This window comes from Macrosteles quadrilineatus, unplaced genomic scaffold (genome assembly GCF_028750875.1).
Source record: "Macrosteles quadrilineatus isolate MER2022 unplaced genomic scaffold, UCM_ALF_1.0 Scaffold_6__1_contigs__length_79288215, whole genome shotgun sequence".
NCBI lineage: Eukaryota > Metazoa > Arthropoda > Insecta > Hemiptera > Cicadellidae > Macrosteles > Macrosteles quadrilineatus.
This window is the reverse complement of record NW_026542599.1, coordinates 69,952,412-69,966,532: the sequence shown is the minus strand read 5'-3', so window position 1 is coordinate 69,966,532 and position 14,121 is coordinate 69,952,412. Positions and strand designations below refer to the sequence as shown.

The following is a 14,121-nucleotide window of genomic DNA, read 5'->3' as shown; positions in this document are numbered from 1 at the left end:
CTACGTTGGAGGTAATTTGTTTACCTTGATGGGCGCTTAAAACTATGTTAACGGTGTTAACTGTAACATAATTAATTACTTACTTCGTTGTATGTATTGTTTCAGGTGGGTTACGGATGAAGAGAACTGGTTGCTAGACGATGAGTTGGGAGAACCGGTTATCTGTGGGAATGTTACAGGAGCAAGGTTGGTACTACTGCATCATACGTTTAAAATGATTGGTTGGCAGCACTGCATGTTTGTTTCAACTTTCATTCAACCACCGAGCTAGAAACTAGAAACACAACAGAAGGTAACGCTGTCACTGTTTGTCTATGCACTGTACAGACACGGCAATTCTGCTAGAAAATTGAGACGCTGTAATTTTGTTAGGTTGGCACCAAACAGCGGAATCAGCTCATGGCTTTAAAGCATTGTTATTTATTTGTGTTCAAGAGAAGGCTATGCTAACTACAATATTATCCCCTAGTAGTAGTACAAAACAAATTACAAATGGCGGCAAACGTCTCGTAATTCTCTCATTCAGTGCTTAACTCCTATATCAGTCACTCCATGTTTGCATGGGTATGAGAATGTTAAGTAGGGCAAACACAAGGCGTTTGGGACAAACATACTTTCTGATCAGCTGTTTCTGTTGTCAAACAACAATTTGTTTTGTTTTGTTGGCTAGCTAACCTCTAAAGCTCGTTTCATGATCTAAAGCTCGGCTTTGTACTTTATAGTGTGTTTGTTTTTCGTGATAATTTGAGTGAAACCATAGACTAACCGTTTTATCTAAGGTGAAACTCAATGGTTTGTTGTTGTTGTTTTGTGTCAATATTGTTTACATCCAACCCCAACCATTGAGGTTATGTATGACTAAAAATAGTGCAATTATTTAGTGTAAAAAGGTCAATTTTCGACTGCAAACCACATAGAAATCATCTCTAGTAAAAACAAGGGTACACTTCCATATCTGTTGGCACAAACAAGGGATAACCTAGCGTAACTAACCAAACGATATATCGAATTAAACAATCAAAACTTAGATTTGTTTGTTGGAGTTGGAAGTTACAAACAAGTTAAAAAACAAAAGCCGCGTTACACCAAATTCTTCCACTAAGTTTTCCACTAGTTGCGGAAACTAAGTTAGTTGCTTTTTCTTAAAAAATACAGCAACTTTTTCTGTTGTCCACTTGTGAAGAGACAAGTTTTCCACTAAATTTTGTTTTCCCGTGGAGAGTCGGTAAAGATCAAAGAAAGTTTACAACAAAAAGTGGAAGATTAGTTGCTACGCGCTTTGTGCAAGCAACTTGTGGAGAACTGTTCCCCTGGCCCCTCCATGCACCCCGGGTGTGTCGTCGGGCGGTAGCCAATTCTTTGGCAACAAAGTTTTCCACTAGTTGCTCTAAAATTTAGAGCAACTATTAACTATAACTATAACTCCTCACTTATTTAATAAGTGAGGAGCAGCTTTTGGTTTTCCACAAAAACTCTTCCATTAGTTTCTCAAATTTGTCCGGAGTAACATCTAGCTGTAAACTTTTAGTTGTAAACTTTTTGTTGTCAACTTTGGTGTAAACGCGGCTTTACACAGTATCTTCACCGGTGTTTAAATAAGTAGGTAACCTCAAATCATGAATAACATATTCATTAAATGTCCCTTAGTTGTACTTTGTACTTCCAAAGAGGATTGGCCAGTCTGTGATTGACATGATTTTGCACTGTGGTTCATATTTAGTGTTGAGAAGGAAATTCTTTAATTTTTTTTCTGACACTGTTTCAATAACTAGTGTATCTTTAGAATTTCAAAGAATTAAACTTTCTCAGGTGGCTTGGTTTAAATAACCTAAACCCATACTAAAATATACTGTGAACACTTACTAGAACCAACCTTTGTTTATCAATAGCTTTGTTACAATCAACAAACACATCTCTTCATATAGAAACGTAAATGAAGAAACTCTGATGAAATATATCCTATATAATTTATATACAAAATATGCAACATGATTACCTGTAACACAAATTGCTATGATATAAGATCAAACAATCCGAGGCTATTTCTAACTGGTAAAAAAAAATGTGTTAAATGCTCAAACGATCTTAGAGATGAATATACCCTCGACTAAACTGTTGCTGTAACATGTCAAATCAATGCCAAAGTAAAACTTTGGACATAAAAATTCCACAGATTTTGAAATCTCCACTGTGTTACTGATTTTTCACAGGGTTTAACTTAGTAAGTTAAAACAATCAACATATACTTCATAAGTGTTGCATTTTTTGTAGACATTGTCCGTTCAACTACACCTGCATACGAGTGGGGGAGAACCCTAACCACGGGTATACCAACTTTGATAACTTCCTGTGGTCCATGCTCACCACTTTCCAGCTGATCACCCTGGATTATTGGGAGAATGTTTACAACATGGTAAGAAACATCTTTTCCTTTGTTACGTTTAATTGTTTCAGTGAACTTAAGTGCATAGACAAAAAGAATGAAATATAGACTGTCAGCCGTGCTGCGGTTACCATAGGTTCTGGCGAACACCGCTGGGAGCGCTATGTAGTTACATAGCGCGTACGCCTTAACTACATTGTGCTCCCAGTGGTGCGCGCCAGAACCTATGGTAACCGCAGCATGGCTGACTGTCTATATTTAATTTTTTTGTCTATAGTGCTAGGTTTCTGAGCTAAATGGTTTTTTTGTATAATTATCAAAACTCTAAGTTGGTGTCTGCGTATGTAATTTTTTTACGATTAGGTGTAAGATAACTGTTTTCCTTGAAGATAAGTATCTGGTTAGACTAGCCTATAGTTTAGGGCAATATAATATTTTTTGTGTTGTAAATGTCCATCCTAAAGCCACATATAGACACAGTAATAGTTTTTATCTTTTAGGGTTTTTAACTGGAAGCAATTTTCATAAAATCATACAATTTATAAAAAATTAAACAAATAATAATGTTTTGTGTACCAATTTATTTTAAAGGTACACTTAAATAGAAATATAAAAAAGTATGAGGGGTCAACATGTACTGTTTGATTGTAACGACATTTGGTAAGATTAATACAAAAATTATATATAAAGGTATAATTTACTTACTTACTTACTTACTTACTCCCAGGGCCATTTATATCGGAGGTGATATTTGGCCGCACCAACAAATCTTCGCCAAGTTAACCGGTCTTTCGCATCATCCTCCGTTGCCCCAATTCTCTCCAAATCTTCTTGCACTTGCTTCCACCACCTCTGCTTAGGTTTTCCCCGGGGTCGTCTTCCTGTAGTGTTTCCCTTTAAAACTCTTCCCAGTCTACAATCTTCATCTCTTCTTAATATATGACCAGCCCATCTGATTCTTCGGCACTTGATTTCTCCAATTACATCTGTGCTATTATACAGTTGCCTTAATTCCCTATTGTGTCTTATTCTCCATTCTCCTAGCTCGAATATTGGTCCAAAAATCTTCCTTAAAATTTTATTTTCGAATACTATTAGTTTCTTTTCATCTCTTTTATTTAATTTCCAGGTTTCTGATCCATATAGGAGAACTGGGCAAATTATTGTTTTGTACAGCCTGATTTTTGTTTTCCGGGACAAAGATTTTGATGAAAGTAATTTATTACAAGCATGAAAACATTTATTTGCTGAATTTATTCGGCTTTGGATTTCTAGTTCATCAGTATTTTGGTTGGATATAATTACTCCTAGGTATTTAAAACTGTTGACTTTTTCAAATGTTTGGCCATCAATTTCTATTGGTTCTTCAGTATTATCCAGGTATCTTGAAAAGTGCATGTACTTAGTTTTTGAATCGTTTGTTTTTAGGCCTACTTTTTCTGTTAGGTATAATTTAGGTACATAATTAGTAAACATGTTGATACACAAGTTACGGATACATTGATGCTCTTTGTTTAGACCTTGAAGACAAATGCCATTAAAATTAGTTAATTAATGTGTCCCTCTATAAATTTATAATAAAGTATTCACTTTCCTTTCACAGAAAAAAATTTTATTAAAAATCTCAAAAACAAGACCTACTCATGGTTCAATTTGAAAATTAGTTAGATAATAATCTTGATGTGGTAAAATTCTGTTGCATAATTGTAAGTGAAGTACAGCATTAAGTTACTAACTTCAGCTTTCAGAGAGGAATTTCACTGTTTCACTAACAAATGCTATAAATCATTCTGTTTCAATAGTGGTTAGCTGGTATGAAATCCATTAAACGGAAACTCTGGAAATCAAGTTGGTGTTTGTGAACTGTACTTTCCCATTAGCCTTTTCATATTCCAGTTAGTTTAAAATCCATGTTGACTAACCAGAGGATAGTATGCTAATGTCCTTCTATTGTTGACCCAGTGTAACTCATATGATTAGACTAAAATTTCAAACAAACATTTTCTAGTTATTTCTTCTGGTTTGTTGCAGGTCCTGGCGTCGTGTGGACCGCTTAGTGTCGTATTTTTCACTGTTGTTGTTTTCTTTGGTTCTTTTTATTTGATAAATTTAATGTTGGCTGTGGTAGCTTTAAGTTACGAAGAGGAAGCAGAAATAACACAAGAGGTATGTAATGGACTAATTTATTTGTAAGTAGAACATATTTTTTTGTCTCTTGATGAAAGGGGTACATGAGATTTAAATGGTTTCAACATTGTGTTGTCTAATTGCATTATAAAACCGGTGAGGAAAAGTGTACCTAAAGGGGTTTAAATTCATGGACACTTTTCACGATTCCTTTAAAATAATTGTAAAAAAACTTCTTTATAAATATTTGTGGGAGATTTAATTCTGAATAGCATTTTGTTGTCATAATATCGGGTGTTTTAAAATGAATGACCCGGTTTACACGCTTTATAAATTTTATACCATTAAACTTACCACTATGAAATACACATCAAACGAAGAAGCAACTCAAAGAGTTTATGCCTTCCAAAGACACATTATTTAACAAAATCGATCCAGCAGAACTATAGATTTAATTGTAAAAAGTTAAAAAGTAATCTCCAACTTTTTTACCACTAGAAATTTGGAGGTTGCTTGACGTTTTTGCAAATAACTTTTAAATGGTGAGGAAATCGACCATAGTGGAAGGTAATATTCCGAAAGAGAATAAAATTTCCTACAATCTTCTACTATGCATTTCTTGAAAATACTCAACAAATGTAGCCTAAATTAAATTTGCCTTAAAATAAAAAAAAGTGTGAAATTTAATGTTTGCTATGTCTATTGCCTACATTGAAGACGGCGATTTTCAATTTTTTTCATTTTGAGGCAATCTTTGGTATTTTTCTTGAGTATTTTCAAGAAATACATAATAGTAGGTTGTAGGAAATTTTATTCTCTTTCGGAATATTACCTTCCACTTTGGTCGATTTCCTCACCATTCAAAAGTTATTCGCAAAAACGTCAAGCAACCTCCAAATTTCTAGTGGTAAAAAAGTTGGAGATTACTTTTTAACTTTTTACAATTAAATCTACAGTTCTGCTGGATTGATTTTGTTAAATAATGTGTCTTTGGAAGGCTAAACTCTTTGAATTGCTTTTTCGTTTGATGTGTATTTTATAGCGGTAAGTTTAATAGTATAAAAGTTATAAAGCGTTAAAACCGGGTTATCTATATTTATTAATATTTATTGTTAATTCATGGTTCTCAAGCGACAAAAGTGTCAAACTAGATTGCCTCATGTACCGATGTAGGGTGGAATTTTCAGGGTGACTTGACTTCCGTACAATTGATGTATCATTCGATTTGATAGTCATCTGTAGGGAAGTCAAGCCACATCCATCACTCTCTATACTACAACTGAATCACATGCTGTAATACTCAGAACTAGGCTTGTATGAGTCCGACCACTTGACAGTAAACCATCAGCTATACACTTCATATGGGGCTACCAAGTTTTCATTGATAACAATTATAGATCTTTTATTGCTTGATTCAAATACAAGTTTCACCGTTGTACTAATTTCAACAGTTAACATTTTTTAACGGCTAATTTTACATAAAATACATTTTGGTTTAGTTTGATGTATATCGAATGTAGCTTACAACCAAATTATTTTTAGATAAAATCTATACCTTAATCTCTGCAGTTTCATGCATATCACAGCTGTGAAAATTAATTGAAAACTTGTGGACAAAGTATAGCGTCTTTCATGTACGTGAACATGGTAAGAGGCAATGAGTAAGATAGCGACCGTTCCCCGTTAAGTGGTTGGACGGAAACTTCTAACAAAGAGTGCACTATCTAGCTGTATATAAAGATCCATGGTCACACACTGAAGATAGGACTTTACATCTAGGACAGAACTTTGGTAAATATAAGCGTTTCATCTATTTTCACACGAGTGTTGCCTAAAGACCATGTATCAACAATATGTGACTGTGGAAGCATATTTATGAAGAAAGCTATTTATTATTTATTAATATTATTATTGTATATCTCTAAGTTTCTACGCCATTGACATTTTTTTAAGTTTTTTTTGTAAGGAAAGGATCCAACCCCAGGTCAACCTTCTTAGTCTAATGTAAATGTGTTTATAGAGCACCTTTGGTTGATAGCTGGTGTTATCTGTGCTTTTAACTTAAAGCATAAGGTGTTCTGATGCTAAATTATCAGTAAATTTATTTTGAATATTCAGGAAAGAAGGAAAGACTTGACGGACCACCGGGACGACTCGACGTTCAGCTTCGACCCGAGCAACATCCCCGTCAAGACTCTGGAGAAGAGCAACAGAAAGCGGATAGACTCTAGAAAGGGGGTGCTACTGTCCTCGTACACTCGAAAGAAGACTCGTAGACGGAAGAGGCGAGGAGCTGTGTCGGGCAACGGAAACGAGCACTCAGCTGCGGGCAGCCGCAGTGTGTCTCCGAGTCCGAGACACAGCTTTGCGGAACCGGTCGCCTCACCTCCGCCCCCGCCACCTCTGCCGCCTCCGGTCGTCCCTAACCCTGACACCCTGCATCCGGGTCCGTACAATAGCTAATTGGATAGCCTATCAAGTAGATAAGAGATCGTCACGGAGCTTAGCATTCTCTTTACTCATTCTAGGATGCTAGGGTCTAGAGGCAATTTACACATATCAGGCTAGGCCTAGAGACACTATCACAGTTTAAACCATTTGCTATTGATAGTATTTTTTAAACCCAACTCAAGCTTGGCTCTACTACTAGCTCAGCTCTTTCATCTCATATCAAAATAAACTTTGACTGCATAGTACAATAAATAAGTAACAAAATAATCTAGTTTAGTATCGACCATTAAATATTTTACATCTATGTCTTTTCCGTGGTTAACAGGGCAGGACACTTTTGTACCTACCGTATTTACAGTATTGAAGTATTTTTAATTCATCCTGACTCCTTTAGATCATTCTTATAGCAGCACAGCAGTTTTTAGTGGGTTTTATGATTTTTAAGAGTAGAATCACAATATAGAGAGTTGTTTATCGTACTGTTTAGAAGTCAGGGAATTTAAAGTCGAAAGAGGGAGTTAAAGTTTTCTAAAAGGCAAGGATAGCTTATTATTATAAGTACCTTCAAAATACAGCCAAGGGCCAAAATTTTAGCTATCACATTATTGCTTGGTGAAGTGACATTTTTGGACAAAAAGATTAGTTTAAGTTATTGAAAAGGCAAAGATATCAAAGACATTAAAGACAATGTAGTTTAGTACTCTACTGGAAGCAAGTTTATCTGACTTGACATAAAATAACCCTTTCCACAATGTTTCCTCTAAAAGGCATAGTTAAAATATTTACCCATTTACTAGTTTGACTCATCTCTGATAGTAAATTGTTGCGTTGTTTGCAGGGCGCATCAACAGAGGACAGCTGAGCAGTCGTCAGGGCAGCAGCAACAACAGCGACGGCAACAACCGAGAGTCTTCCTTGGACGATTCAGGAGTTGTGGACGACCACGAGGAGGCTGACGGAACATCGGAGGACCAGACCAACCTACCTCTCCAGGTCAGCTGTTTGTACAGCTTAATTTTAAGATTTATTCAATTTTTTGTTGTAATTTTTGTTGTTGTAGGTTTTCTTGTGGTTGAATCTTATTCTGCATTTTCTGTTAATGTGTCTTCATCCTCCACGCAAAATAACCACGTAATATACAAGAAACATTTATGTTCATGGAACATTTTAAACACACGTTTGGCTGGCCAATAGTAAAAAATCCAACCTTAGACAATGAGTCAAATGCTTAAAACCACAGTAATTGCAAAAATATAAAAATTGACACCAGTAGGTGACTAAACTTGTTTATTTCATGCTGTACTGTTTATTTGAATTAAAATACTAGTTCAGTGAAATCTTGTATATCTTCAAGTATTGTTCAGTCTAAATATGTTGCAGAAAGTCGAATCACTGAAAAGTCATGGAAGGGAGAAGGAGGTGAAGGTGATCAAATGTAACGGAGTCAGTCCTCTCCATCTGCAAAAACCTCCTGTGTACACGTTGCCTTCAGCAGACTATATGTCTCAAGTTGTAGTATTAGGTAAGTAAGTTTATGTGAAGTTTTCAAATATGTAGTATAAGTTACATAGCTCCAGAAGTAGTGTATTGTACCAATGACTATTAATAGAACTAGTAATTTCATCGTAAAGTTGTCGCTAGTTTTAAAATCAAAATGTACATAATTGAAGTGAAGGACCAATAGATTGTGCTGATGTAAATTACTGATTTCTGTCAAATATTGGCTTGTATTATTTGATCATCCTAATAACCACTGACTTATTCAACCTATACCTGTATTTACATCACATCACAGAACAAAAGTTGGGTTAAAGGCAGTTGTGATCAAAAAAGTCCAGTAGAACCACCAAACTTATCACGGAGTGTTTATTTTCCAGATGACTTAGTAGACCGTAACTGTGATAAGTGTGTGGAGTGCTGCGTGGACTACGAGGGGTGGCTCAGGTTCCAGAACTGTCTGTACAAGGTGGTGCGAGATCCTCTATTTGAGCTGTTGATCACTCTCTGTATCATCTTGAACACCATGTTCTTGGCGACGGAACACCACGGCATGAGTGAGAACATCAGGAACATGCTGGACGTCGGCAACAAGGTATGTAGACATCTGTGGGCTTAATTTTGTTTGAAGAAAACACTCGAATGTGGGGTGAAAGTAAGAACTTTTTCATCCATCTGGGATAATTCAAGTTGTGAAAGAAGTTAAACTAAAAAATTGCCTCAGTTAATTTTTCTAAAGAAAAAGAAGGTCTACTCTTCACAAAGCTAAATCCAAGGATCTTAGCAATCAATGTCATAGTATAGTACAATAATTTGTACTATGAAGACTGAACAACTAATTCTCTATCAAAGGGCAATCACCTACATAGTTCACATTTACACCACAACAAGGCGGCTCATTGCTTATGGGCATAATTTGTAGGGATGGACGGGTCCCGAAATTTCGGGAATTTTTCGGGGAAAAAATATTCCCGATTATCGGGACGGGATTACATTTGACTCGGGAATTTTTCGGGACGGGATTTGGTCCGATCGTCGGCGATTTTTCCGCTTCGCGAGTGCCGATAACGCCGTTATTGCGAGCGATAGGTCCGCGAACGCAGGAGACGAAGTCATACCGACGATCGCGCCGTGACCGCGGAGTCCTACCGACGATCGCGCCGTGACCGCGAGTCATACCGACGATCGCGCCGTGACCGCGAGTCATGACGACGATCGCGCCGTGACCGCGGAGTCATGCTGACGATCGAGCCGTGATCGCGAGTCATACCGACGATCGCGCCGTGACCGCGAGCCATACCGACGATAACCCCGTGACCGCGGAGTCATACCGACGATCGCGCCGTGACCGCGAGTCATACCGACGATAACCCCGTGACCGCGGAGTCATACCGACGATCGCGCCGTGACCGCGAGTCATACCGACGATCGCGCTGTGACCGCGAGTCATACCGACGATCGCGCCGTGACCGCGAGTCATGACGACGATCGCGCCGTGACCGTGGAGTCATGCTGACGATCGAGCCGTGTTCGCGAGTCATACCAACGATCATGCCGTGACCGCGGAGTCATACCGACGATCGCGCCGTGACCGCGGAGTCCTACCGACGATCGCGCCGTGACCGCGAGTCATGACGACGATCGCGTCGTGACCGCGAGTCATACCGACGATCGCGCCGTGATCGCGAGTCATGACGACGATCTCGCCGTGACCCGCGAGTCACAAGTTACTATAGGTACCTGTAAATTGTTACCCATTTTTTGGTTTTTATAGATCAGTGCCACAAATGGTAAAAATTGATTTCGTATGTCTTTTTTGGTAACTGCAATACAGTACTTTCTTTTTATGCACAGAAAAAAATCCCGTCCCGTCCCGTCCCGAAAATCGGGAAAGAAATAAAAATCCCGTCCCGTCCCGTCCCGAACTAAAAATTCAATCCCGTCCATCCCTAATAATTTGTGAACATAATCACGTAATTTTCAGCTCTTTAGCTGATGTGTATGCTTTTCTGTAGCCTATGTCTAGAATTTTTTAACTATTGAATCTCCTGAGCGGAGGTCTTGCAAGATAAGGTCAGTTCCACCCAAAACTCAAACTCAACAGTTTTGACGAAAACAATACTTTCTCCATATATAGGAGGGAAAGTAATAGTATGTGCTAGCGGCGGCAACCTAGTATAATTACTCAGAGCATAGACATGGCTAGGAAGTCTATCACAAAAAAACTCACCACCATTTTTGATTTAGTCACAACAATCCATGATCCAGTGTATTCAAAGTTGAAAGATGATTTATTGTCGCTGTATTTTTGCAGGTGTTCACCTCTATCTTTACCCTGGAGTGTACGCTCAAGCTAATGGCCTTGAGTAAAGAGTTCTTTGCTTGTGGTTGGAATATTTTCGACCTCATCATCGTCACCGCTAGTTTGCTGGATCTCTCTTTCGAACTGGTGGATGGACTCTCGGTGCTGCGAGGACTCAGGCTGGTAAGTGAATATTAACCTGCACATCACCTGAAACTGAATAAACTGTATCAGCAATCTGACACATACTCTCTCCCATTGGCTTGTCAACAACCTTTATTGTGGGTAAGTAGTGGGAGTATCTATAGCCTTATCTTTTGGAGAAAATCATAAAAGCTGCAATAACTTTTAAACCTCAAGGTTGCTACTTCAACGAATATACAAAGATGTATTTTCAATCTTAAGTCAACTATGAAATAACAAAATTTGCCAATTTTTCTGAAGATATATGAAAAACATAAACAAGCAACCATCATTAAATGGTTTGTTCTAGCTCTGGTTCAAATGGGAGTGTATGGTAGTTACTACTTGACTATATCACCTCAATGTCTGTCAACTAAATGGTGTATAGTTGTGTGTAGTTTATATTGTAGTTTATATTTCTAACACAGCTGATGTTCACAGTTAAGGGTGCTGAAGCTTGCACAGTCCTGGACTACTATGAAGGTTTTGTTGAGTATTATCATCTCTACCATCGGAGCCCTGGGAAACCTCACGTTCGTCTTGGTTATTGTTATTTATATTTTTGCCGTGATCGGAATGCAATTATTCTCCAAGGACTACACGGCGGAGAGGTTCGCTCCTGATCCTGTCCCTAGGTGAGTCATTGAGATAAATCTCGTAGAATAGAAACATTGGAAATAGTATATTTTATTTACTTTGTATCAAAAGTGGCATTTTAGTTTCATTTATGAGTCAAATCCAAACATAGGAACACCATATTGACACCAAAACCATGGGTATTTTGGTGAGTCGGTGGCTCAGTTGGTAGTGCACTGACTTCGGGCCCAAGGCAGCGATGTCGCAGGTTCGGATCCTGGTACAAACTGTTATTATAGTTATACAGTAGTGTCAATGTCCACATCATACAAAAACATTAACTCAACTGTCCTGTGTGTTCGCAGATGGAATTTTTCTGACTTCTTTCATTCTTTTATGATGATTTTTCGGATATTGTGTGGAGAATGGATTGAACCACTGTGGGATTGTATGAGGGCTGAGAAAATTGAGGTTAGTGTACATCTATATCTGTTTGTTATGAAATCCTTAGTTTGAGAGGGTAGGTAACTTACTTTTGGTGCAAGTGCTGTTTTTATCGTACTACTAGACTAACACAGTAAATTTATTCAACTTGACAAAATAATCCAAATCTGTTTGATAAAGCGAGGTTGTTTTACTTCATGAGATTATTTAACAAAATAATTTAAAATTCAGTTGTTAAAAGTACAATCCACTCTTGTTAAAGTTAAATAAATAACTATCAAATTAGATTGTCTGATATTTTTTAGTTAACTCTATTATCATTATTCTAAAATTTTGTGAATTTTCTGACAATTATAGTTTTGTAATTAAATTGGAAAAATAACAACAAAAATATCTGAAAACTTGTATACAATTTCAATTTTCAAAACGATGAGAATGAATTATAAGCGATTGCCCCTAATTCTTCAGTGAATGATTACAGGGTCCAGGGACTTGTTTTGCGATATTCCTGCCAGCTCTAGTCATGGGAAACTTCATGGTCCTGAACTTGTTCTTGGCTTTGCTGCTCAACAGTTTTAACTCAGAAGAACTAAAATCTAAGAAGGAGGTAAGTGACAGTATGCTCAATTGTGTCACTATTTATTGCATAATGTTTATACAATTCCAAGCTGAAATCGGTCTTGCCTAGGAATTATGTAGCTTCACTGACTTGATCAGTAAAAAGTATTTACTCTGGATTATAGCAATCATTTCATTAGACAAGGAATGGCTAGTAAATTTGCTCTCATTGCATGGGAATTGTTCCTTTTCTTTCAATAAATCCACATTATACAACATAGTACAGAAACATCGATATAAAACATGTCTCGATCACTTTCATGGTAGAAACAAAAAAGTAATTTTGATTTTGCATTTTCAATATTTAACAAAAGCTTGATGAACAGCCAAAGATCTTTTTTAATTAAGTACCTATAAACATACCGTATTTGTCTTTTGCATTTCCCCAAAAGTGTACATATTATTTTTCTTAAATAAATTACAATATTCCAAACAGCAGACAGATAATGCAGTTTACAGTCATTAATAAAATAGCACCTTACGTTAAACACCTTTTTGAGTTGCTGTATTTACAATTTGAATACACAAAACTTCAAATGACGAATCATGTAATAAATAGGTTACGTATCTTAACCTCATCAATCCAATTTAGTCTCAGTCGATTAGTTTTGGAACATTTATTGTACATTTTCAAGCGTTTTCCTCCCCTTCAAATTAATTGAACTCATTGTCGTTGTTAATACACAAAAACATTGAACACACATAAACACAACGTTTATGGTAATTGGTAATTAATTGTATTAAAAAATTTTTTTTGTATTGTCAACAACAATGAGCTTAATTAATTTAAAGAAGGCTCGAAAATATAACAATAATCTGAAACTCTTTGCCTGACACTAGAATAGGATTGAGATTAAAGTAAGTAACCTATTCATTATGTCATAAATCAATACTAAGCAATGAAAAATTACCTTCCACAACTGAATACAATAACACCCACTGTTGCCCGGAACTTTTTACGCTGCATGAGTTTTGTTTGCATTTTGGAATACGAATGCTTACTGGTAGTGTTTTCCGACTATTTACCTCTGTTGTCGTGGACCAGTTTGGAATGCTCGCGGAGGAAGATGCTGAGGTAGCGGAGATGAAGGCGTTGTGGTCTCACCACGTACAGGTTGCGTCAAAGTTGTGTCGACGTTGCGGCCTCCCCCTCCCTCTCCCTTCTCCGCCCCCCACTCTCAGCAGACCTAGACATTCACAAAGACGAACCTTTAGTTTTCCCGTAGAACACGTCACCTCCTCCAAGACCCGGCGGTCACTTCCCTCTCCCGTAGAACCACTGAAGGTATCGGAGCGATGATCGGTGTGTTCACTGCGCACCCTGTGTGTTTGCACGTGAAACTGTTTCAAATTTTTTGTGGTTTTCAACACGAGTAATTATTTTGCTTTTGAATCATGAAGTGGGTTATGATATTTCAATAGATTAAGATTTTGCTTACGAAAATTCTTAGTCTTTGTTACATAGTGATATTTCTGCAATAAATAAAGAACTAAAATATTAATTTATTACAAAACTTTCACTTGAACTAGAAACAACAAA

The 14,121-nt window shown here is 37.2% G+C and overlaps 1 pseudogene; it reads left to right on the top strand.

Moving 5' to 3' along the window:
* Window positions 1-14,121, top strand: part of LOC128996296 (sodium channel protein 60E-like) — a 320,829-nt pseudogene that overhangs the window by 255,933 nt on the left and 50,775 nt on the right.